The following is a 23,452-nucleotide window of genomic DNA, read 5'->3' as shown; positions in this document are numbered from 1 at the left end:
AATTATCTCTAAGGACCAGAACCCCAAGAATGGTGGCAGATCCAATGAGAGATTTTGCAGTATGCAGACTGCTTCACTGAGGGCCAGACGTTTAGAGACACATGTATTAGCTTAAGTAGAAGATGCCATGCAGGGCATATTTATGAGCAGAACCCGGTAGGGCTGAATGATAAGATATGGGAAAAGTTTAGGGAGAATGTTCTCCGTATTTTTATTCTGGAGCCCAGTATCATAGGTAATATCACAGACTCTTTGGCATTATTTTCATAAACTGCTTTAAAAAAAAAGATTTCTTTATTTATTTGCTCATTATAGACAGAGAGAGAGGGAGGCAGTGACACAGGCAGAGGGAGAAGCAAGCTCCATGCCGGGAGCCAGACTCGGGACTCGATCCCAGGATTCCAGGATCATGCTGTGGGCTAAAGGCAGGCGCTAAACCACTGAGCCACCCAGGGATCCCCTCATAAACTGCTTTTAATCCTCCCCAGAACCACGGTAGGGACATATACAAATGAGTGAACAAACAAATAGCATTTATCGAGTACTTACTATGTGCCAAGTAACATGGTCAGTGTTTTTCATATAACTATTTCCTTTAATCCACAGGAAGACTTATTCATTATAAACTCTACCTCTAATGATTTATCATATATTTTCCAGATAGGAGTCATGTGGGTCTTTTTGTTGGGCTTCTGCAGCAGGGAAGACAAAGGGAAGTAGCAGGAGAGAAGGAATAACCCTCGAAGAACCCCTAAAATAAGGTGAAGGATGTGCTTACAAGTGCTCAGGACACTCCAGTTTGAGAGTTAAGGCTTGACTTTCTCAACTGCCAGAAATACTAAAGAAATGGCTCTGCTCCTACTTTCTTTCCAGTGGTTTTTTCTGTTCATACTGTAATTGGAAGACATTACTGGAAGGGTAGCTGGTTAAACAGGGCAAATAGAGAACAATCACTTTTCTTTTTGCTTGTAGAACACATCCTTATGGGTATCGTTTTCTTTAATTCCCCTACAAGCTTTGAAGAATTTTTTTTTTAAATGTTGTGCTTTTAGGATACAACAGATCTTTCACTGCTATGGGCCCATCTTCATGTGTGGGCATGTGACACAAGTCTAAAATACATTCCAGATGTCTGATCTCTCCCACTGCTCACATGGGAGGTAAGGTTGGGGCTCTGATTTGGTCAGTGGTTCTGAGACTGTGAGCTGCTGGTAGTGGGTGAGAAGTGACCTTCTGAGAGACAACATCCAAGTATAAGTGTCGGTCCTGTGCCGAACAGATATTGCAAACAAAGTATAGGTCTAAAGGAGGTGGTTGGAAAGGTAGCAAGAGAGAGACTCAGAACCAGCCCAAAGAGACTTGAGAGCAAATTCAGCTGCCCTCTGGACAAACACAGATCCATAGGGTTCTGAAGGTGGGTCTTGCGGACTTTTTTATAGAGTCTGTAGGGTGAGATGGAAGTTGTTAGAAGCACGAAGAACTGTTTCAGGCATGGAGAACCAGGCCTTACTTTGCACAAGGAAAGAACTTCATAAATATTTAGGTAAATGATTTAACTTTTGTTCAAGAAAAGTGGCCTATCTTAATGGTTATTAAAGCAATTTGCAGCTGACTGTTCCAGATACAAGCTCTCAGGAAGGCTAGATGTCAGGCTGCTTCTGTCTGTCATGTAAGCGGAGAGAAACCTTACCTTGCCTGTACATGTGCACACAAGCACCTTGTTCTAATAAGAAACACACAGTAGGTAAACAAGAAATGAATCTGCATTGTCCCAAAACAACCAGTTCTCTCTGATCATTGAATTCACTGGACAAAAATAGTAATATGCTTGTGGTGCCCTAATTCCCAGACAGCCTGGCTGGCTCAGTCAGTTGAGCCTCTCTGACTCCAATTTCACCCTGGGTCCTGATCTTGGGGTCATGGAATCATGCTACACTCAGCAGAATCTGTTTGTCCTTCTCCCTCTCCCACTGTCACGCTCCCTCCTTCCCTCTCACTCATACTCTCAAATAAATAAAATCATTAAAAAGATAATATGGAATAAATGATTTTCGACCTAACAATTTATGAGCATTTATGTTGTGTCCTACACAGTCTTGGAGCTATAGTATATACAGCAGGAATGCATAACTCCTCTTTAATGTTGGGAGATTTACAATCTTTTGTGAAAGGCAGTATTTATTTATTTTTAATTTTAATTTTTTTTGAAAGGCAGTATTTAGACATATCAATCAGGTAACTTCTCAAGACAGGAATAAACTTTCCTAAATACCAAATTCCATTGCCCTAACATTCTACTTCCATTGTTTCATCAAGTGGTCAATTTCATGGCCTAAGAGAGGTCAGGGATTTTAACTGCTACTCTGGCAGAGTTTGGCATCCATTATCAAGCTCTGCATAACTCAATCAATAAAGTTCTAGACAACCACGGCCCACTAGGGCTTGTGTGGATAAAGGGATGGAATAGATAAGAAGATTCTTTTTTTTTTTTTTTTTTTTTTTTTTTTTAGATAAGAAGATTCTATGTAGATGCAAGGATCTTCACAACATGAGGAGAAGCCTGATGTGAGAAGCTGGTTATAAGAAGGAGATTTATTCCACAAAAGGTGCTTATCCTCATTTTATGTGACTTCCCAGGAGATATGGTTGCCCTCACACCTGCTCTAGGATATAAAAGGAAAGACATTTCTATGTATTAGGTTTGGGGAGATTTTAGGGGACTGGGCAGGTGGGTTATTGTTTTAAAGGAATGAAGTCAAGTGTAGACAACTTTAAAACATTGCTGCTACATCCATGCGTCTAATTGAGACACTTGTAGGTCGTCAGGCTCTAGAGTATAACAATTTGTCAGTATAGGACACAGAGTGGACCAATTTAATAATTGCTGCAGGGGTTAGAATTTCTACAGCCTTTGATCAGATTTTTTTAGGTCAGTAACATTTAGAGGTAGATAAAAATATCAAGTAATTGGTGAGAAACTAGATGGTTTGTGGCTAATTTGCAAAAGCACAGATTACATTATTTGAATTTTATCCACTTAATGAAAAAGTCTTGAGATTTTTAGGAAGAACGCATTAATGTTGGTAGCATGGTGTGCAGCCCACTCTCTAGTGTGCAGACATCTGCCATCTTTCCTCTTTGACACACCCTCTTGCTTGCTCACTGGGGCCTCTGAGTCTGCTATGACTTCCGTTTTCTGCCAGATAATAAGATTATGTGTGACACCGTTGCTCCTTTACTGCCTCCTTTTACAAAAATGGAAAATGAAACCCTCTGTTCTTTCTTTAACTTAGAATGGGGAAGAATAAAGAAAATTGAAGTCTGATATATAATCACTAAGATGCCTATCTGTTATTTTACGAGAGTTGCTATGCAACTCTGAGAGGTAGAAGGGAAGGGCAAAGGTGTTGGGTGTTACTACTTGAAGGCACTGTACCCTCTCTACCCCACCAACCTAGACATTGTTTCTGGAAGAGTCTTTACTGATCTAGTTAATCTCTTCTGAATGGGTTTCTGGGCCAATGACCTTCTTTTAAAATCAGGCACCAACACTGAAGGCAATAGTTCAGGAGTTAGGGGGATCCCTGGGTGGCTCAGCAGTTTAGCACCTGCCTTCAGCTCAAGGTGTGATCCGGGAGTCCTGGGATCGAGTCCCACATCAGGCTCCCTGCATGGAGCCTGCTTCTCCCTCTGCCTATGTCTCTGCGTGTCTCTCTCTCTCTCTCTCTCTCTCTCAATCTCTCTCTCTCTCTCTCTCTCTGTCTCTCATGAATAAATAAATAAAATCTTTAAAAAAAATAGTTCAGGAGTTAGGGCAGCCACACCCTGGTGGCCCACCTTGAGTTTGTGCTCTGCTAGGAGCAGTTAGGACTTGTGCCCCTGACCCACAGTTCATCACCAGAAAACTCACTATCTTCCTTTTGTGTTTAGAAACAGGAGAAGGAGGTATTCCAGCAGATACCACTGTTTGGAGTTTCCTTCTGCTTTAGAAAGGCTGATTTTTTTTTTTTTTTTGACCCAGTATATGAGTCTGCTCAGGCTGCTCTAGCAAAAGACCAAAGCCTGGGTGGCTTAAACAACAGAGGTTTATTTCTCACAATTCTTGAAACTAGATGTCCAAGATCAAGATTCTGACTGATTTTGTTTCTAGCGAAGCCTCTTTTCCTGGCTGCCTTCTTGTCATGTCCTTTCCTCACCATGTGCTCAGGGAAAGAGAGAGAACAAGATCTCTGGGGTCTTTTCTTGTAAGGACGCTAATCCTATCAGATGAAGCCCCCACTTTTATGACCTCATTTAGCTTAATTCCTCCCAGAGAGACTCCAAATACAACCATACTGGGGGTTAGGGCATCGCAAGCATACAGTCCAGAACATGGAAGGTACCTCTAATTTGGTCTTCTTTTTCCATTCATCACACATAATCTTTATGTTACAGAACAGACCTCATAGCCATCTTTTCACCTCTCCCAGCTGTATCATTTTCATATATTCTTCCGGCTGAAAGTTTGGATAAATTCAGGGAAGTCTAGTGAAGAAAATTTAAAATCATCAAGGTATAATCATTGTTAAATTTTAGTGCATTCTCTTTCAGTATTTTTCAGTGCATTTCTATATATTATTTATAGAATATTTATAAGATGGATTATGATAGGGAAGTAACATGTTATTTTACATTTAATAAGTGGAAAATCAGTTGAATATCTATATTTAGATGTAAGGTAGAATATTTTTCATCTGTTTATTAGCCAGTTTTACTTTTTTATTAATTACCTGTTAGTGTTCTCTGACCATTTTTCTTTTGGAAATATATGTTATTCTCTTGTTGATTTGTAGGATCTTCCTATATATTCAAGCAGCATTTCTTAAACTATGTTCCACAGAGAATTAATGTCCCGTGAAATGATAATAAATGTTCTACTGATGTTAAAAAAATTTTATACTGGAGGTATTGTTTATGAAACTATATTTTTTAAATTTAAATTAAAGAATCATTTTTTAAAGAATTAAGTGTATATGCAAGAAAAATAAATATAAGTAGTGATTATTATTTGATATCTGTTTTTGGGATATAATCAATTATACCTGAGAATGTCAAGAAATGGTATGAGAAAATACATAATGTAAATACATTCAGGGTTGCACTGATCATTCATCAAGCATCACCTGCATGTCACCTACTCAGTGGTCATGATAACATCATGTATCTTATAATATCTGTATATTTGTGATATATTTAATGTTATATAGAAGTTATGAATCAGATTTTAACTTTTTATGTTAATTTGCCTTTGAGACTACCTATTCTTATGTACTTCTTATTGTCATTTGTTGGTCTCATTTATACTTGCAGCTAAGCTTTAGAATGAGACTGTTGAGATTGCCTTCCAAAATTCTCGTAGGATTTTTACTGTAATTGCAATAATTATATTGATTTATTTGGAAAGAACTTACCTTTGTACAAGGTGAAACTTTCCCATTCAGCAACCTGGTACTTCTCTCTATAATCTTTCAAGTCTTATCTTAGCTCGTTTTAAAAGTCTTAATTTTTAAAATAAAGTTGTTACAATTTTTATACCTATATGAGTTTTTTTTATAAGTAGGAGGTTGTCAACTAATATGGTTGGGCTTTCTTCTACTGTCTTCCATTATTCTTTTTGTTTTTTTTAATTTTCCTTGATGTTTCCACAATAAATGGTGTTTTTTCTGTATGCTTGTTTTTGTAACTACATTGTTAAATTTTCTAAAAATTATTTGAGCCTGTTTCTTTGTCAATATTAGTCATTAAAATATCTGTTAACTTCTTCCTATAAAGCTTGTGAAATTTGCCATCATATTACCTCCTTTCTCTCCTTCCATCTTCTTTTCTTGATATAAACAGAGATTTTAGATCTAGATTCTAAGTATTACTACATTTACATTGTGATCCTTTTAAAGAATGCTTTTTGACATTTGTTTTGTCTGTTTTCTACAATTTCTTTTATTCCAAGTCTTATTTATTCTTGAGTTCTTTATTTTGATTCACTTATTTCATCAAAATATTTTTATTTTTCAGGATACTTGGGTGACTCAGTCAGTTAAGCTTTCGGCTCAGGTTATGATCTCAGGATTGTGGGGTCAGGACCTGCTTAGGGCTCTGCGCTGAGTACATACAGCCTGCTTGGGATTCTCTCTCTCCCTTGCCCTCTGCCCCTCCCCCCCACTCACATGCTCATGCTCTCTCTCTCTCAAATAAATCTTTAAAATATATATTTTTATTTTTAAAAGAGAGATAGATCTTTGTTAGTTTCAAAATATCTGCATTTCTGATCATTTTTTTCTGAGGCTTTACACTAGAGATCAGATTCTAAGTTCCCATTCCCTTCCTTTCAACCCTCTGGTAGCTATTACTCTATTGTCTTCTTAAATTTAGTGTCAATTTAGTAAAGAAATTTGATCTTTAAAAAAAATTTTGATCTTTCATGTTGCTTTGTAAATACAGGATTCTTTTTTTTTTTTTTCCAAAAATACAACAAAACCTGTCTAGAGGTGAATTTCCTCACTAACTTTGCCAGCCACTCAGTTAACCCTTTTGCTCTGAATATTCAAGCTTTCATTAGCTGGTGGAAGTTGTTTTCTTTTATATTTTTGATTATTACTTCTCTTCTGTTTGCTTGGTCTTCTCTTTCTAGAATTCTTAGCATATGTATTTCAAATTTCTGGTAGTTCTTTTCAAAGTCCATCTCCTCTCATAAATCTTCTCTAAGTGAGATAACATCTATAATTCTTAATTTCCCACAACAATCTGTAGTTTGCTGCTTTTGTTTCAGGCACCTCTCTTATATCTCTATAACATCTTTCTTGGGCTGCATTTTCTGCACAGTGCTCTCTTCATGTCCTCTCTAGCTTTATAGATTACAATTCTTCCTGCATCTTGATGAGAACATTTATTTGAAATCTTCTGTAGTTTTATCCTGTTACCTTCAGTAATAAGAAACAATTGATGCTAAGATTTTCCCCCTTCTCTTGAACTGCTCTGTATTTTTCATAGTTTTCTACAAGGTATATACTAGTCTGCTTGTATGAGTTCAGAGGAGTCTGAAAATTGTTGAGATCCCCATTCAAACATTTTAGCCCACAGAAATAGAAAAAGGAAAGTTTAAATGTGCTGTAGTTTTCTTATGTGTAGAAGCCAATGGAAAATAATGAACAAGCTATAGCAGGTGTAGTTACAGCAGGGAGTGTCACCTCTGTGCCTGTGAGTTTTGACCACATCTTTGTTATGAGAGCCCAAATGACTCCAGGCAGTGTCCTAAGTCCAAGGTTGCCCTCATAAACAGCAGCCACAGCAGTGCCGTATATTTACTTAGCTTGTCTAGTCACATCAAATGTAATAATAACAATGATAATAGCTATCATTTTTGAATACTTACAATATGCCAGCCACTGTTTTGACCTATCTAAGTGTAAATTGGGTATAAATACTGCAGAAAGACTCCTATTGTGATCTCTTCTTCTAGGATGATTCCCAGAAAAATTACTGAGAATGAAATTTGATCCTCTAGTCAACCAAGGATAGCTAAAGTGACCATATAATTTATCGTCTACACTGAGATACTTTTGAAAGCAAAAAAGGAGATTAATAACAAGACAACAAGGTCACACTGGGACTGTCCTAGGTGAACTGAAGTATATGGTCACTGAAATCATAGCATACACTTGCTTTCAGGTTTTGTTGCTCTCAGATTCAATGCGTGCTGAAATTGCCTCTTAACCAGGGGGTCTTCAACCACCATTTGTAGTGACTGCTTAATAATCTGTGTGTTTACCATTGTTTATTCATTTCCTTTTTTTAAGATTATATTTATTTATTCATGAGAGACACACACAGAGAGAGGGGGCGGGCAGCGACACAGACAGAGGTGAGATTCGATCCTGGACCTCCAGGATCACACCCTGGGCTGAAGGCAGTGCTAAACTGCTGAGCCACCCGGGCTGCCCTATTCATTTCCTTATTTATGGGCAATTAGACTGCTTCCAATTTGCATCTATTAAATGTAATACTGAAATGGAGGGGGGGATCCCTGGGTGCCTCAGCGGTTTGGCACCTGCCTTTGGCCCAGGGTGTGATCCTGGAGTCCCGGGTTTGAGTCCCGTGTTGGGCTCCCGGCATGGAGCCTGCTTCTCCCTCCTCCTGTGTCTCTGCCTCTCTCTCTCTCTCTCTCTCTGTCTATAATAAATAAATAAATAAATAAATAAATAAATAAATAAATCTTTAAAAAATACTGAAATGAATATCTTTATGCAAAAACTATATTTTTAATTTAAATTTTTTCTTTGGGTTACAGGTCAGAATTAAAATTACATAGTAAGTGCTTTTTCTTTCTCTTTTTCTGTAGCTTTCTCTTTTTCTTTTTCTTCCTTTCCTATTCCTATTTTCTCTATTGGATGAAAGAACAGAAAATCTAAATTGTTAGTCTTTGTGTTTATCATTTTGAGCTCAAATCAGTTGGAATTTCATACTCATCAGGAGAGTGAACAACTCTATGATGTCTGGACCTGTGAGTTTCTATGTTGCTATTTTACTATTACCCTTTTAATAAAGTTGTCGAACTGGAAATATATACTCTATGTATATATGTGTGTCTATATGTCTGTGATTCACAAAGTCCTTTACCTTTCAGAGTGTGAATGCAAAATGCTTTCCCAACTTTATAATAACTTAGATTATAAAGTCTCTTAAAAGGAACTCTGTTCTGATTGGCTTATAGAGATAAATAAGAGCCTATAAATCAAATATTCCTAAATGTCTTGAAAAATAAGGAAATTTAACTCCAAATATATTAAGTATGATAAAGATAAAAGCTACTGCATGGAGCAAAGCAGTCAGTGTTGTGAGGGAGGTTCTGGAGGCTGAGGGAAGGACAATAAGGTGTCCCCGTGGGAATGAAGGGTAGCAGCAGGGACTGGAGATTACTTACACACAAGTGGACTAATCAGATAAGTAAATATACTAACAATAATGGATGTCCAATTTCTCATTGTCAAAGAAGGAAATTACTGAAAAGAAAACTACAAGAAACCAAGTGGTGTCAGATTCAAATTGAAAGTATCAGTTTGTGTTCATAGTTGAATATGTAATATAAACAGCTCTATGCATATCCTACTTGTCTACAGATATATAGAGATATTCATTCTCTAGCTCTGGCCACTGAAGAGCCCTGGGACTCAAGACTCCCAGTGTCACTGTGCAATGAGCACATCTAGTGTCCAGATTTTGGCTTCTAAATATCATTCTCCACTAATGGACACTAAGGCTCCCTGGAGAAATAGAAAATTCCAGTTCTGATACAGGGAAAATACAGGATGAGCCTGAAACATCCTGTGCCAGAAAGAGAAAAAGCACTCAAAGAATAAGAGAAGCATGTCAAAACAGTGCAAAAATCAACCTGAAGGAGTTCCCACTAGAGAAATCTTGGATAGTGGAAGCAGCAAAATAATGAGCTAACACACTAAAAGTCACTGAATAAAACAAGAATAGGGGCACCTGTGTGGCTCAGATGGTTAAGTATCTGCCTTCAGCTCAGGTTATGATCCTAGGGTCCTGGGATCGAGCCCCGCGTTGGGTTACCCACTTAGTGAGGAGTCTGCTCCTTTCTCTGCCTCTCTCTCCTATTCCTGCTCTCTTTCTCAAATAAATAAATAAAATCTTAAAAAAAAAAAAAGAATAAAGGAGTTCATACTCATCTAATTAAACAAATGATAGAAATAAATAAATAGTTTAGTGAGATATAAGATGTTTATATCATCTCAAAGTTAATTCTTACCTAATAGATAATTACAAAGGGAAAAAGAATAACTTTACAGTAGAGAAACTGGGTAGATGACACCTAAATGAAGTGATTACAGTTAATATAACCAGTAATGAGACTAATCAAAATTATGTGCCACCTGAGAGGATTCAATGAGAACACACCATCACTTCTGTGATATTCTTACCAAAGTCAAGTAATATGAATCAAATGGTAAAGGAACATCTAATAACTGGCCTGTGACCTTCAAAAGTGGCATGACCATAAAAAACGGGCAGAAGGAGAACATGTTCCTCATTGAAGGAAACTAAAGGGCCATGACAACTAAAAGCAATGTGTAATTCTGAATTGGATCCTTTACTAAAGACATTATTAAAACAATTGGCAAAAGTTGAATAGAGTGTGAAGACATGATGATAGTGATGTATCAAGGTTAATTTCCTAATTTTTATGTCTTATTGTGGTCATGGAGGAGAACCTATTCATTTGTAGGACATTCACTTGGAAATACTCAAGGATGATAAGGGTATTTTATTAGCAACTTACTCTCAAATGGTATGGGAAAAGTTCTTTTTGCTCCACTTCCAATTTTTGAAAGCTTGATATTGTTGTGAACTAATAGAAAAAGAAAAAAAAATTTATGTGATAAAAAGGTGTGAATGTTTTCTTGATTCTTGATGCAAATTGCTAAGTTGCTTTCCAAAAGGGATGTACCTCATCTTATAACCATGCCATTCCATTTTTTCCTATTAAATTTTTGTCAGGTAAGCCAGGCACTAACGGCATTCAAAGACCTTATTTTCAGTTCTACCTGTCACACTTTATAACAGAAGTGCTGATTTTCATGAACTCACTTATTATCTCCATGTGGGAGTAATCACTCATTGTATCATTAGCTGATAATGACTAGATGAGTTGATTGAGCTGTAAATGACTATGGTTAGAGATTGCAGCTCTAGCTGATTAGATAAATATGCCACATATTTCATTTTGATCATATCAATTTCACTATCATTTGACTGAAATGTCTTCCTTCAACCTAAAGTTCTCATTAAGGCATGGTAATTTCTCTGAAATATGACTGTATGCATGACTTCTATCAGCCAAAACCAATAGTTACAAAAAAGGAAGGTTATTTTACATTTTAGCAACTGTCTAGCTATCTGATTTTATGCAACTCCCAAAATCTGAAGACCCTTGTTAGAAAGTGAATAATATCTTTATTGCACTCAAAGTAGTATATGTGTGTGGTAGGGCAGAGAGTCGAGGGCTTCTTTAATTGAATATCTTGTCTAGTATAAGAATTTTGGTGAAGAGATTTGGGGGTTTTTTCCCCTATAAGTCCTAAATAATGTCTCTCTTTGGCACCTGGTGTCAGGCATCATTTAGACTTTGTAGCCAAGTGCTTTACACACTGTAAAGTGCACATGAATCTTGTTAATATGTGGATTGGTATAGTAGGTCTGGGGTTGGGCCTGAAAGTCTGCATTTCTAACAAGATCCCAAGAGATGCTGATGCTGCCGCATACAGACCACACAGTGAGAGCAGGAGCCTGGCAGACAGCTTACTTATACTGTTTTGTCAAGAACAGACCTTGGAGGTTGTGTGTGAGGAGAGGCTTGGCACGCTGGCAGATCTACTTCCCTCTGGAGGCCTGGCCCATCTACTTGCTCTAAAGCAGCTTGCCTCTAGCCACCAGCTGGGTAGACCATGACAGATGACCAGAGTGAGCAATTCTATTGGGCTAAGATTGTGTACTTTAGAAAACAGACGACAGTTGCACTGTGGTGCCCACATGATGCTATGGTCTTTATCGGAGTGTGGCCCAGGTCTCTTTTTTACACCTCGAATTCCTTGGATAACCCTGTGGAAAACAAGTCCTTGTCAACCATTAGAAAGGAAGGAGAAAGGAAAGATGAGCTCGTATGAGCTGCCTTGCTTTCCTCCAGGTAAATGGGAATCTTTTCTGGTCTGGTGAGTTACCCACTGACCAGAGGTCTAAGTTTAAGTTCATTCAGTCATTTTCCCTGTGTTGAGATAAGAGAAGAGGCCCCTGTGCAAGTTGTTGAGTCTCAGCGAGACTTTTCTGTGAATAGGATGAATTCAGAATTTTTAGTGATAAAGCTTGCTCTGTGGTAAACAGACACGTTGACATTTCAAAGGCATGACATTTCAGTACTTTCTACTTCAAGTAGTCTCTTAACCTTGGGAAGCTAGGTGATACTGCCCCCATTGTATTGATCTGGAAGTTGAGACTCTGGTAGGTTAATTAACTTACCCCAGGTCGTATGTCTAATAAGTAATGGAGACAGGATTTGAATTCTACCTGTATGATTTCAAAGCTCAATGACCTTCTAGAATGCCAGGCTTCTCTAAGAATACTTGGATAAAAGAAGTATTCAAGTTTAAATCAGTGGGAAATTGGTGATATGCTGGGATTTTGTTGCTCAACCAAGAGTATCCAACTGTTAATTGATTAATTCAACCCCGATCTAATCAACTGCACAGGCTTTGCATGACACCCCCTTCCTCTAATGCTAACAGCAGGAACGTGAGTGTCACATCATGTTGTATAGCACTCAGAATTATTTGGATTCCCCGATATTCCCAAGAGGTGAGTAGGGCAGACTTTCCTTGCAGTTCACAAGTTAAGAAACCAACCAGATGGAAGTTAAACCCAAGGGCTCAAAAAAAGAATGGGTAGCCTGAAATCTTGGTCTTAGGCAGCAAATTTCCTAAGTCCACAGCCTTCACTGTCATCAAAAAACCTCAGCATGTTTCTGGAGCGTTTTTAAATGGATATATCCCCAGCTGTGCACAGAGTTTTCTTTTCATTGTAAAGCCGCGATTCAGAGGCTATTCAGGGCTACGATCTGCATTTAGACTCCTAAAATAGTGGTAGCTGTCTTAATAGGAATTTATGTACTACCCACAATGCAAAATGCAATACCATACAACTAAAATGAAAATGATATGGACTCTGCCCTCAAGGAGCTTACAGTCTAATAGATATGCATAGAAGCAGGTGTAACTGACCTTAATAAGATGAAAAACTCATTTGAGTTTATATGTAAAAAATAACTACAAAGTCAGGTGATAATATAAGTGAGTAAGGAATTTGCAGGTGAATTTTCCATAAAGGACAAGCACCATTATTTTGGTCCATAGCAATTCGGTTCTTCATTTCTCCTTTCTATGTCCAAGAGCCCAAATAAACCAGTCAGAAATCCTTTGGAATCATATCCTTATTAAGCAATTACTGTTACCTCTATTTAGAGTAATCTCCAATAGCTCTGTTGGACTGCTCCATTCTAATTATTTAAGAAACAAACAAAGAAAAACCACTCTCCCCAAAACATGCTGAATTCTCATCCTGCTCCAAGCCTTTGCATGTACTTTTACTTCTGAAACTGTGTTCCCTTCGATTCTTTACCTGGATAACTCTTATTCATTCTTTAGGCCTCAGCTTAGCTTTGTACACACTGGAAAACTTGTAATTCTCCAAGTCTGGAGTAAAGCATGTACTAGTAGTCTGTTGAGGTTAGCCTGTGCTACAATAACAAACATCCTCCAAATCTCAGTGGCTTAAAAAAAATGAAAACAGAAAAATGTATTTCTTATGCATACTTTATGCCCATTGCAGGTTAAGTGGGGGCTCCACTCCATATCATCCTCCATTGGGGTTCAAGCCCAGTGGAGCCTCTACTATCTAGAGTACTGCCAGTCATCATGAAGGAAAAAGGCTTCCCACCTAGACGTGGCTTATGTTACTTCCACTTATATTTCATTAGCCAAAATAAGTCATGCCTAAGTTTAAAGAAGAGAAGAGATGCAATGCTAGCATGTGTCAAGAAGACCCAGGATATCATGAATGGTCAAAACAGAGCTCTTCCTACTTGTACCCAGAATCCCAGTACTGACCACAATTGCAGTATTTTATTACACTACACTGCAAATGGGTGCCTGAGTGGCTCAGTGGTTGAGTGTCTGCCTTCAGCTCAGGTTGTCATCCTGGGGTCCTGGGATCGAGTCCCACATCAGGCTCCCCAGAGGGAGCCTGCTTCTCCCTCTCCCTGTCTCTGCTTCTCTCTCTGTGTCTTTCATGAATAAATAAATAAAATCTTAAAAACAACAACAACAACAACAACAACACTACACTGCAATTAGCAGGTTATAGTTGATGATCCCCTCACTAGACTCCAAGCTTCTTAAGGACAGGCACCCAACCTTATTTTTGTATCCAATACCTGCCACAGTGTATGGCACATACATACAATCAGTGCAAAAGTTTGAATGAAGAAAACAATGTCCTCTTTCTTTAAAAATGCATGTCTGTATCTTTAAATTTGTGATTTCAAAACAATTACAATTCAAACTGCTATTTATGTCTTATGTTCCTTAGGAAAGATATACATATAGCCTTGAGCTACAATTCTGGCTTTGCTTTTGAATGCAAATATTTTAACAAGTATAACACACAGAAGCTTGAACTATCAATTATTCCTAGCAGCGTATGTAAAATATCTTGTTTATCCCAGAGATCCTAAATTAGACTGAAGAAAAAAACCCTACCTTTAAAAATACATCTCTGAGAGTTTGTATTTGTCTTCAACTCATCTTGAATCAGAAGGTAGAGCTGCTTAATATTTAAGAAAAGTAATAATTATTTAATTTTCTTAGTTATGAGTGGATTTTGATGAATAAAAACAAGTACATGCAAAAGATAAATTATCCACCATTAGTTTATATGCTTATGGTTAGATACTAATTTTCCTATGTGCTTCGGGGCTTTAAAAAAGGTCTATTGAATTTCTGCCCAAATTGGTTTAGGAAACAACCTACCAATTTGTTGTTGAATTCAACCAAAGTGGTAAAATCTTTAACATTTGGCTACTAATAAGTAGCTTGAAAAAATTAAATGGCGGGATCCCTGGGTGGCGCAGCGGTTTAGCGCCTGCCTTTGGCCCAGGGCGCGATCCTGGAGACCCGGGATCGAATCCCACGTCGGGCTCCCGGTGTATGGAGCCTGCTTCTCCCTCTGCCTGTGTCTCTGCCTCTCTCTCTCTCTCACTGTGTGCCTATCATAAATAAATAAAAATTTAAAAAAAATTAAATGGCATGTTCAATATAAGCATAAGGTACTTTTGGAGAAAACAGTGTATGTTTGTGATAAGAACTGCAGTCCATGGAAATGTCACATTTCCTTGACTACACCCTTGTTTGCAGAGGTATCATATTGTTTCTTAACTGCAAGGATTAGATTTAGTATGAAGATGATGCTTATCAGTTGTAGCTTCTTTAATTCTGAAAACTTTCTATCAGATTAGCCCTAAGGAAAAAATCTATTGGATATTTTACATTTGTATGGTATGTTTATGTCATTAGAACACTTGTATTTTGATCATTGTACTTTCCTGAGGTAGATGAATCTCAGGTACTCTTTGCCCCACATAATGGGGCTATTTTCCCACTGCAATTCCTCCCTCTGCGATTTTCCTTGTTCTCGGTTCACTTTCCAGAAGTCACATTTTACTAGGGAAATTTTCATGAATCCTCTCAGCCACCAGCATTGAGTCCACCGTCCTCTGATTTGAGTAAGGAAATCCATCTTCTCCAACAAGACCTTCTATCTATAGAATTTTGTCCTTTCCTGGATGAAAAAACAAAAAAACAAAAAACTTGATAACCTATGAAATATATCTAGATGTCTATTTAAGAGAAATATGAGTTTCAATATATAGATGTTTATTTTTCAGATGTTGTATCACCTTGCTTTTTACATTAAAAACAACTATGGGACTTGCTTAATGATATTAAAAAGTAACCAAATTGGACGTTATTCTTTAAGACCCCCAAAGTATGATATAGATAATATTATTCTCCCTGAAAAATCTGTAGTGTAATGGGAACTAGGTGAAATAATGAAATAGATATTGATCTTGCTATTCCTTTCTCAATATTAAATCTCTTAACAAATACTTACTGAGCACTGATTATATGCCAGGCTCTATCCTTCTAGTTAGTATTAGAATAGTGAGCAAAAACCAAGCCTAGACTATAATAGGAATGATATACTTTAATCAAATAATCCTGTCAAGGAATGCATAGTGACAAACTGAGATGAGCACCTTTGTCAGGTAGTAGCCATTCTTTGAAAGTGGGTAATAACAAGGAAACTTGACTTGACTTAGGAGGGAGAAAGGAGGCGGTCAGGGAAGCTCACCCTAAGATAACCCTTGATCTGGGATCTGATTAATGAAAAGATACAGGTGGTGACCTGGGAACAAGAGACAATGAATACAGTTGAAATACATAGGGCAAGGGCCCCTGAGTGACTCAGTTGGTTAAGCATCTGCCTTCGGCTCAGGTGGTGATCCCCGGGTCCTGGGATCAAGCCCCACATCAGGCTCCCTGCTCAGTGAGGAGCCTGCTTCTCCCTCTCCCTCTGCCTGCAGCCCTGCCTGCAGCTCTGCCTGGTTGTGCTCTTTCAAGTATATAAATAAGGTCCTTTAAAAAAAAAAAGAAAGAGAAAGAAAAGGAATACATAAAGTAAGTTTAAGTTGGGGATAGGGGCTGAAGGTGTAAGATGAAGCTAGAGGGGTCAAACCACTCAGGACCCTGCAAAACATGCTAAGGATTTTGGTCCTCATCACAAGGGCGAATAGAAAGCCACTGCCATGTTTTTAAGCAAGCAATGACCAGATTCATGTTCTGAAAAACAATTACTCTAATTTCATGTTGGAGATTAATTAGAAACTTGGGTGCATAGGGAGAACGATGGGAAGTGTGGACAAGAGGTGGTAGTGGGTTAGGTTTAGTATAGCAGCAGTGGCAAAGATGGAAAGTGGGCATGTTTGAGAGAGATTTAGATAAAACTGAGAAGACTTGGTGGTGGATGGCTATAGCGAAGAGGAAAAGAAGAGGGTCCAGGACGAATCTGAGATCTCTGGCTTCACAACATTTCAGATGCTGGCACTATTCACCTAGTTAGGAAACATGAGAGAACCCAGTTTGAGTCTGGGAGGACACGCTGAATTTGAGGTGCCTTTGAGATAGCCAGCAAAGATGTTGTCGAGTAGGTCTGGAGCTCACTGGTGAGGTCAAGGCTGCAGATTTCAATTTGCAAGTCCCTAGCAAGTACCGCAATGGAGGTGTATGGAGTGAAGTAAGGGGAAAGGACAGACGAACTAGAAGAGACCAGGAGGAGCTTGTCCGTGTGATGATTGGGTAAGAGGCAAATAAGCCTGCATGGGAGACTTGAAATGGGCTGGCCAGAAGCTAGGAGGAAAACCAGGGAAGTATCTCAGCATTAGGGGGGGAAGTGTTTTAAGAAGAGAATGATCAATAGCGATAGCTTCTGCTTCGAGATCAAGAGAATTGAGACTTGAAACATGGATGTTGGATTTCATAGCAGAGCAAGGGATGGCAGCGGTTTGAGTATGTTTAAATATCAATGAGAAGCACCTGCCTGGGAGGGAAGCATCACATACACAAGGGAGAAGAGGTGACTCTCATTCTGACTCTCTCCAACATCATCCCAGTGGCCTAACTGCTTTGGGTTATTCTGCATGATGTTAGACCTTTCAGAGCGTCTCCCAGACCTGCATTTGGTGTAGATTGGGACCGGTGCCATGGCTGCCTCATGCATTATTGTTAAAAAGAGTGAAATAAGATAATAGGTGAACAGAAGATCTAACATATAAAATCAAATAATGAGGTCATCAATGATTATTTCCCCTTGATCTTTCGTTCTGCCAAAGTTTATCTTTTCTGCATCCTCTTCCTTCAGGTCCCTGCTAGATAATTAACACTCCCCCCACTTTCTTATCTGTGTCTGATAATGACTTACTGTGCTGCCTACCGCTCCTGATGTCAACCGGGGTGGGGGGGGGGGGCCTCCTTAGGACCTCAGTGATAATATGTAGAAAGAGGGTCTCAAAATTCCGTTGCATGCAGCATGGCCGACCAGCAGGCAGAAATCATTGTGAACAAAGAGCTTTTTCTATAGCATACCTAAAATCATATCCGGTAGGCAACTGCCTTTTTGACCCACTCAACACTGATTATTAAATAATAGAATGTCACTTCTTCCTCCCCCCTCCCAAATCTAGTCACCCAACTTGGTGAGGATTTCAGAGGGTTTTGTTTTGTTTTTTAACCAAAGGAGTCATTTAGAAAAATAAGGCAAGAATGCCATCTTGGGGTTTCCACTGACAGCACAGGCTACCTAAGCAGCAGATGGGGAAAAGTGTGTTCCTAGGGGTTGTTCAGTGTCATTACAGCAACATACTTAGATCCTTAAGGGCTTTTTCTGGTGAACTAAATTTAGCTGTTGGAACCCTATTATTAAACAATGTAAAAGTTTAAAGTCAGACTAAGTTATGACCTTTAAGTTTGGGGCTTCTCCTATTTGGCTTCTAGCTAGACCACACTCAGCTTTTGACTACCTGTCGGTGGTCTTACCTAATTATGATCTGTTTGACAGGATGACTTGGAGTTTGGGGGCATCATTTGATAGCTTTCATTCTCACTCATCTTTTCTTCTTATCTCAGGATATATTAAAAAGAAGTGGTAACAGAATTTCTCCGGTTCTTATTTATTTTATTTGGAGAGGCAGAGGGCCAATGGCTTATGGAACTGGCTCCTAAGGTTCAATACGTATGACTGTAAAGTAATAGGATTCCTTGGTGGGGATGAAACTTTATTCCTTCATAGACACCTTTATAATCTTTTATTGCATGATATTGCCTTCATAGTATTATTTTTATAAAGATAGTGGAAAAGGCAATATACTTTGATTGTCTTCCTTCATTAATCTTTCTATATCTCACCCTGATTTCCTAAAGAGAAGTAAATGCAGTCAGAGTTGCAAAGAATCCACCAGCAATTAATTTGCAATCCAATTTTGTATGTTTCCTTTCTTCACAAGTTCTTCCTTTTTAAAGGGAAATCTTTGAATACGGTTGTCTATGGAATTCTATGTGTAAGAGACACAACACAGGGCAGCAAAAAGAGCTTTGTGAGATGTAAACACTTGTTTTCATTGTGCCTTCTGTCATAGTCACTTAAATGACTATCTCCCCCCAACCCCAGTAGGTTTTTAAAAATTTCTTAAAATCAGGACACATGCAATTATCTATCTGGCGTGGGGCTAGAGATCGGTAGACATTTGTTGAATCCAGCAACATGCGTCTGAAAGGTACAACTTACTCTTTGATCTTCCTTTGCCTTCAGGTTTCAGCATGTACTCTATGTCCCCACAAATTTGGAAGTGGATTTTGTGATTGAGCCTGTGAGACATTGTGGTGAGGATGTGAAAGAGAAAGTGGAGCATCCATCAAGGCAAATGTTGGTTGCTTCTTCCTTTGTCTCTCCTACTACAAAGAACAGTATGGTAGTTACTTAAAAACAAAGGAATAAAGAGAAATTATGAGGGCTTTTTTTTTTTTTTTTAGCCAAATGTGGAAGGAACATAGGATATTGAGAAAGTGAGGGGGTAAGAAACTTCTGATGCATGTTCAAAGTTTCCTCTTGAGTCCCTAGTGGGGTGGAGTAGGACCAGATGTTGAGTTTGGGCTCCATGTGCGCTGTGACCTTCGGTAAATAACTTAAACTTTGTAAGCCTCTGATTCCCCATCTGTAAAATAGGATTAATAACAATACCTTCTTCGTGAGATTATGATCAGGATTAAATGAGCTAATGAACGTGAAGTGCATGGCAAATGACCATTGCTCTACAAAAGTAGCAGCTGCTGCTAGTAAATTCCAAAGTCCAAAAGACTAGTCACCCCAATTAGCTCTGTGGGGCTCCTGTCCTTGAGCATCAACCACTACAAGCCCATACCACCTTAGAAGGAGCAAACCCCCTCTGAACATGGATGTATATTATTCCTTGTTGCAGAAAGAATGACCACATGTAAATATGGCTGTTGAGATATACAGTTGACCCTTGAAGAACATGGGAGTTAGGGAACTGACCCCCTGTGCAGTTGAAAATATATATAGCTTTTGACTCCCCCAAAACTTAACTACTAAAAGCCTACTGTTGACCAGAAACCTTACTGGTAACGTAAACAGATGATTAGCATCTATTTTGTATGTTATAGGTATATACACTGTATTCTTACAACAAATTAAACTTTTAAAAGTTACCAAGAAAATCATAAGGAAGACAAAATCTATCTACAGTACTATACTGTTCATCAAAAAAAAAAAAAATCCATCCCACATGATGGACCCCCATGGTTCAAACCTACATGGTTCAAGGGTCAACTGTACTAAAATCTGTATTAAGCAAGGACTGCTAGGTTGAACTTTTGCAAAATTCAACATCAAATAAATGACATGAACAAAGGTTAGAACTCTTTAGGGGAATAGGGTATGCAGGTTGAAGCAGCTTCCAGAGTCTATTAATTATGAGAAGAAAATGAGAAAGAATTGGCAAAGGGACTGGTTACTGATAGGAATGTGCCCAGGCAGAGACAAAGTCCCAGGAGAAAGAAATCAGTTCACGGACCATACTTGGAGAGAGAGAGAACAGGGCTCATTGCATATGATGTCATTGTGATGTGAAACAGAGAGAACCTCCCTTCTAGGCAGTCAGGGGAGCTGAGAAACTCACTTCACTGATCCACAAAGGAAGAAAAAAAAAAAAAGATATCAGAAGCCTGAGGATTCAGTCTTTGGAAAAGAAACCTCTGAACTCACAGGTGATGGGAATAGAAATTAAACTTCAGGGCTCATGTCATAAAATGTTCTCTGTAGAACTGTTTTGGAGTAACACTGATTCCAATTTTTCTTTCTTGAAAATATGTTTCAAGTAGATAAAGATTAATATCACTTAACTTTGTTTAAAAACATCCATTTGTTAATTTTTAGAAAGTAAAAAAATTATTTTAGTGCCTAAACAGGCACTTTAATACATTGTGGTTGGTGCTCCAAGGCCAGTGGAGGGCAAAATGTCAATGTAGATCAAAACTACAAATGCACGTGACTTTTGATGCAGCATTTCCTCTTCTCAAAAATTTATTCTACAGATATACTTGCCCACATATATGTGACATTTGTATAAAATTGCTTGTTGCAATATACATACAATGGAATTCTATGTTGGAATGAAAAGATCTCGAAGACATATTAAGAGAAAAAAGCAAGATGCATAAAATGTACAAGGTATGCTATCACGTAAAAACACTATTAAAACAGATAGAAAAATAGTGCGTGCACATTGGATTGCATATGCATAAAAATCCTCTGGAAGAATAAATAAGAAACTAGTAGTTGTTTACATCATGAAGAGACTGTGAGCTGTGGGGGAGGGGAGGGAAGCTTGAATTGTGTGATCATATTACATAACAAAAAATCAAATTACAAAAAGTTATATTTATGAGAAACTTAATAACCCTGCATTTGATGCCAAAGGAAAACTTCCAAACCAACAAATTAGTATCAAATAACCATATATTGGGGTGCCTGGGTGGCTCAGTTGGTTGAACATCTGACTCTTGATCTCAGCTCAGGTCTTGATCTCAGTATCATGAGTTCAAGCCCTGTGTTGGGCTCCATGCCCAGCTGGGCTTGGAGCCTACTTAAAAACAAAACAAAACCCAACATCCTGGAAAATACCCCTCAAAAAAGCATATGAAAGAAAGGACTTCAAACAATTCACAGAGCTCACATCAGACTCTTTGAGCTGAAAAGGACTCTAGAAAACATAATTCTCAATTTCTTAAATCAAATTCCATACCAAATAAATACAGGCTTCAACAAGTTGGTTTGCTTCTCTGTGGCTCGGGGTCTCTGATGATGACCTCTAAGTGGCAATGCTAGTTTGTAATGTAAAATCTCAACTGAGATTGGCTGATAGAAGTATCTCTAGAGGACTTCATGAATAGCAAATACCCTATGGCAGTCTGGGAACCTGGCCACCCCAGCTGTGGTCGCAGTAGGGGTGAGTCTGAGGATGCCCGACGTGAAGCACAGGAGGTGTTCAGTACACAGGACATCACACCATAGGAGCTCAGCAAACGTTTGTTCAATGAAAAGCCCCCAGGTGACCAGATCACAGCCTCGGAGATGTAGAAGAACCCTTGCAAGTGAAGTCAGCTCATCCAACCTCCCACCTGGTGCGGGCTTTCTTTTCCAAAGGAGCCTGAGAGATGCTTCCTGAAAAGGGGACTGAGCGCACCGCCTGTAGGGAGTCCTTCTCATGTCTAAGTGTTTCCACCTACTGGGACGTTTTCCTCACAAGAACAGAAATCTGTCCTGTGGGGACTTTACCATCAGTTCAGCTTGGCCCTCAGCAGGATACTGTATGTAGCCACTGCCTTTGCCACATAGCACCTGTGCAAAAGGGAAACTGATTCACACCTTATACACATTTGCTCATGTTAAACAAACAGGGAGGAGAAATCCTACATTTGGTTAATTTTGGAAAACTAGAAAGAAGGAAATAAATTGTAGACAGAAGCAAACAAACAAATATGTTATTAATACAAACAAGTTCTTTAAAAAAAAAATAAGTGTGTTAGCATTTAAATAAAAAGGAAGGAAACAACAACAACAACAAAAAAACCACGGTCTTACATCCTGGAGATTAAGGTTTTTTTTCTTACAATGCATCCTCAGATTTCCCTGGTTGGAGAAAGACACTCAAACTGCTCAGTGGCTGCCCTGCAAGTTGACGACCACTCGCCTAGAGGGACGCTTGATTCACTGGAAGTCCACTAGTCCTTTCATCCTCCTGATCGCCTCTTCAACTGTTTCCCATATCCTACAATCTATCTTTTCTCCAACTTCCCAGACTGTCTCCCCATGCCCACTCTCAGCTGATTCCTTGCTTACCACTTCAATAAAAACATAGAAGTGCTCAGAAAAGAACCTCTGCCAATTCCCCCTCAGCACATCTGTGCCCACATCCGCTGACTTCCTTCCTGTTACTATATGTGGTGATTTAAATATATATCCACAAATTCTTTGACATTTAAAGAATTTTCAGAAAGTAGAATCTAAATTCCCTCCCCTTGACTAGGACTTACTGACTCATTTCTAATAAACAGAATGTGGAGACACTGAGGGTATGCGACTTCCAAGCTAGATTATAAAATCCTTAAGGCTTCTGCGTGTCCTTGCTTGGATCACTGTCATGTTGTGAGTACACTCGAGCAACCCTATGGGAAGGTCCATCTGGTGAAGAACTGAGGCTTCCTGTCAAGCCAACATGAACTTGCCAGTCATGTGAATGAATCATCTTGGAAGTAGTCTTCAGCCCCCAGTCAAACCTTCCTATGACTACAGCCTTGGTCAACACCTTGACTACAACCTCATGAGGCACCTTGAGCCAAAACCACCCAGCCTAGGTACTGTTAAGTTCCTAACCTAAGGAAATTGTGTGAGATAATAAATGTGGGTTTTCATGCTGTCTTAAGCCATTGAATTTTGGGACAATTTTTTACACAGCAAAAGATAACTGACAAACTATGAATGAACTCTCCATGCTCCCATCTTTGGCCAACTGTGTGCACTAACATCCATCCCTCCTCACTCACTCAAAAATATTGTTCAAGCAAAGGGTCCCCTCTCACTCCTGCATCACTGATACTTTCCTCTGTAGTGGAGCATTCCCATCAGCCTGCCACTGTGTCACAGTATCTTCCATCTCAAT

At 38.8% G+C, this 23,452-nt stretch overlaps 1 long non-coding RNA gene across 1 annotated transcript; it reads left to right on the top strand.

Moving 5' to 3' along the window:
• The first annotated feature begins 2,327 nt into the window (after positions 1-2,327).
• Positions 2,328-23,234, top strand: LOC140622709 (uncharacterized). The gene is made up of 4 exons (XR_012022401.1): positions 2,328-2,606; positions 19,024-19,137; positions 20,826-20,961; positions 22,417-23,234. It is a non-coding gene; the product is annotated as an uncharacterized lncRNA (long non-coding RNA).
• Positions 23,235-23,452: the final 218 nt, after the last annotated feature.

This window comes from Canis lupus, chromosome 32 (assembly GCF_048164855.1).
Source record: "Canis lupus baileyi chromosome 32, mCanLup2.hap1, whole genome shotgun sequence".
Classification (NCBI taxonomy): domain Eukaryota; kingdom Metazoa; phylum Chordata; class Mammalia; order Carnivora; family Canidae; genus Canis; species Canis lupus.
Note: the sequence above shows the minus strand (reverse complement) of the source record. Positions and strands in the feature narration are given on the sequence as shown.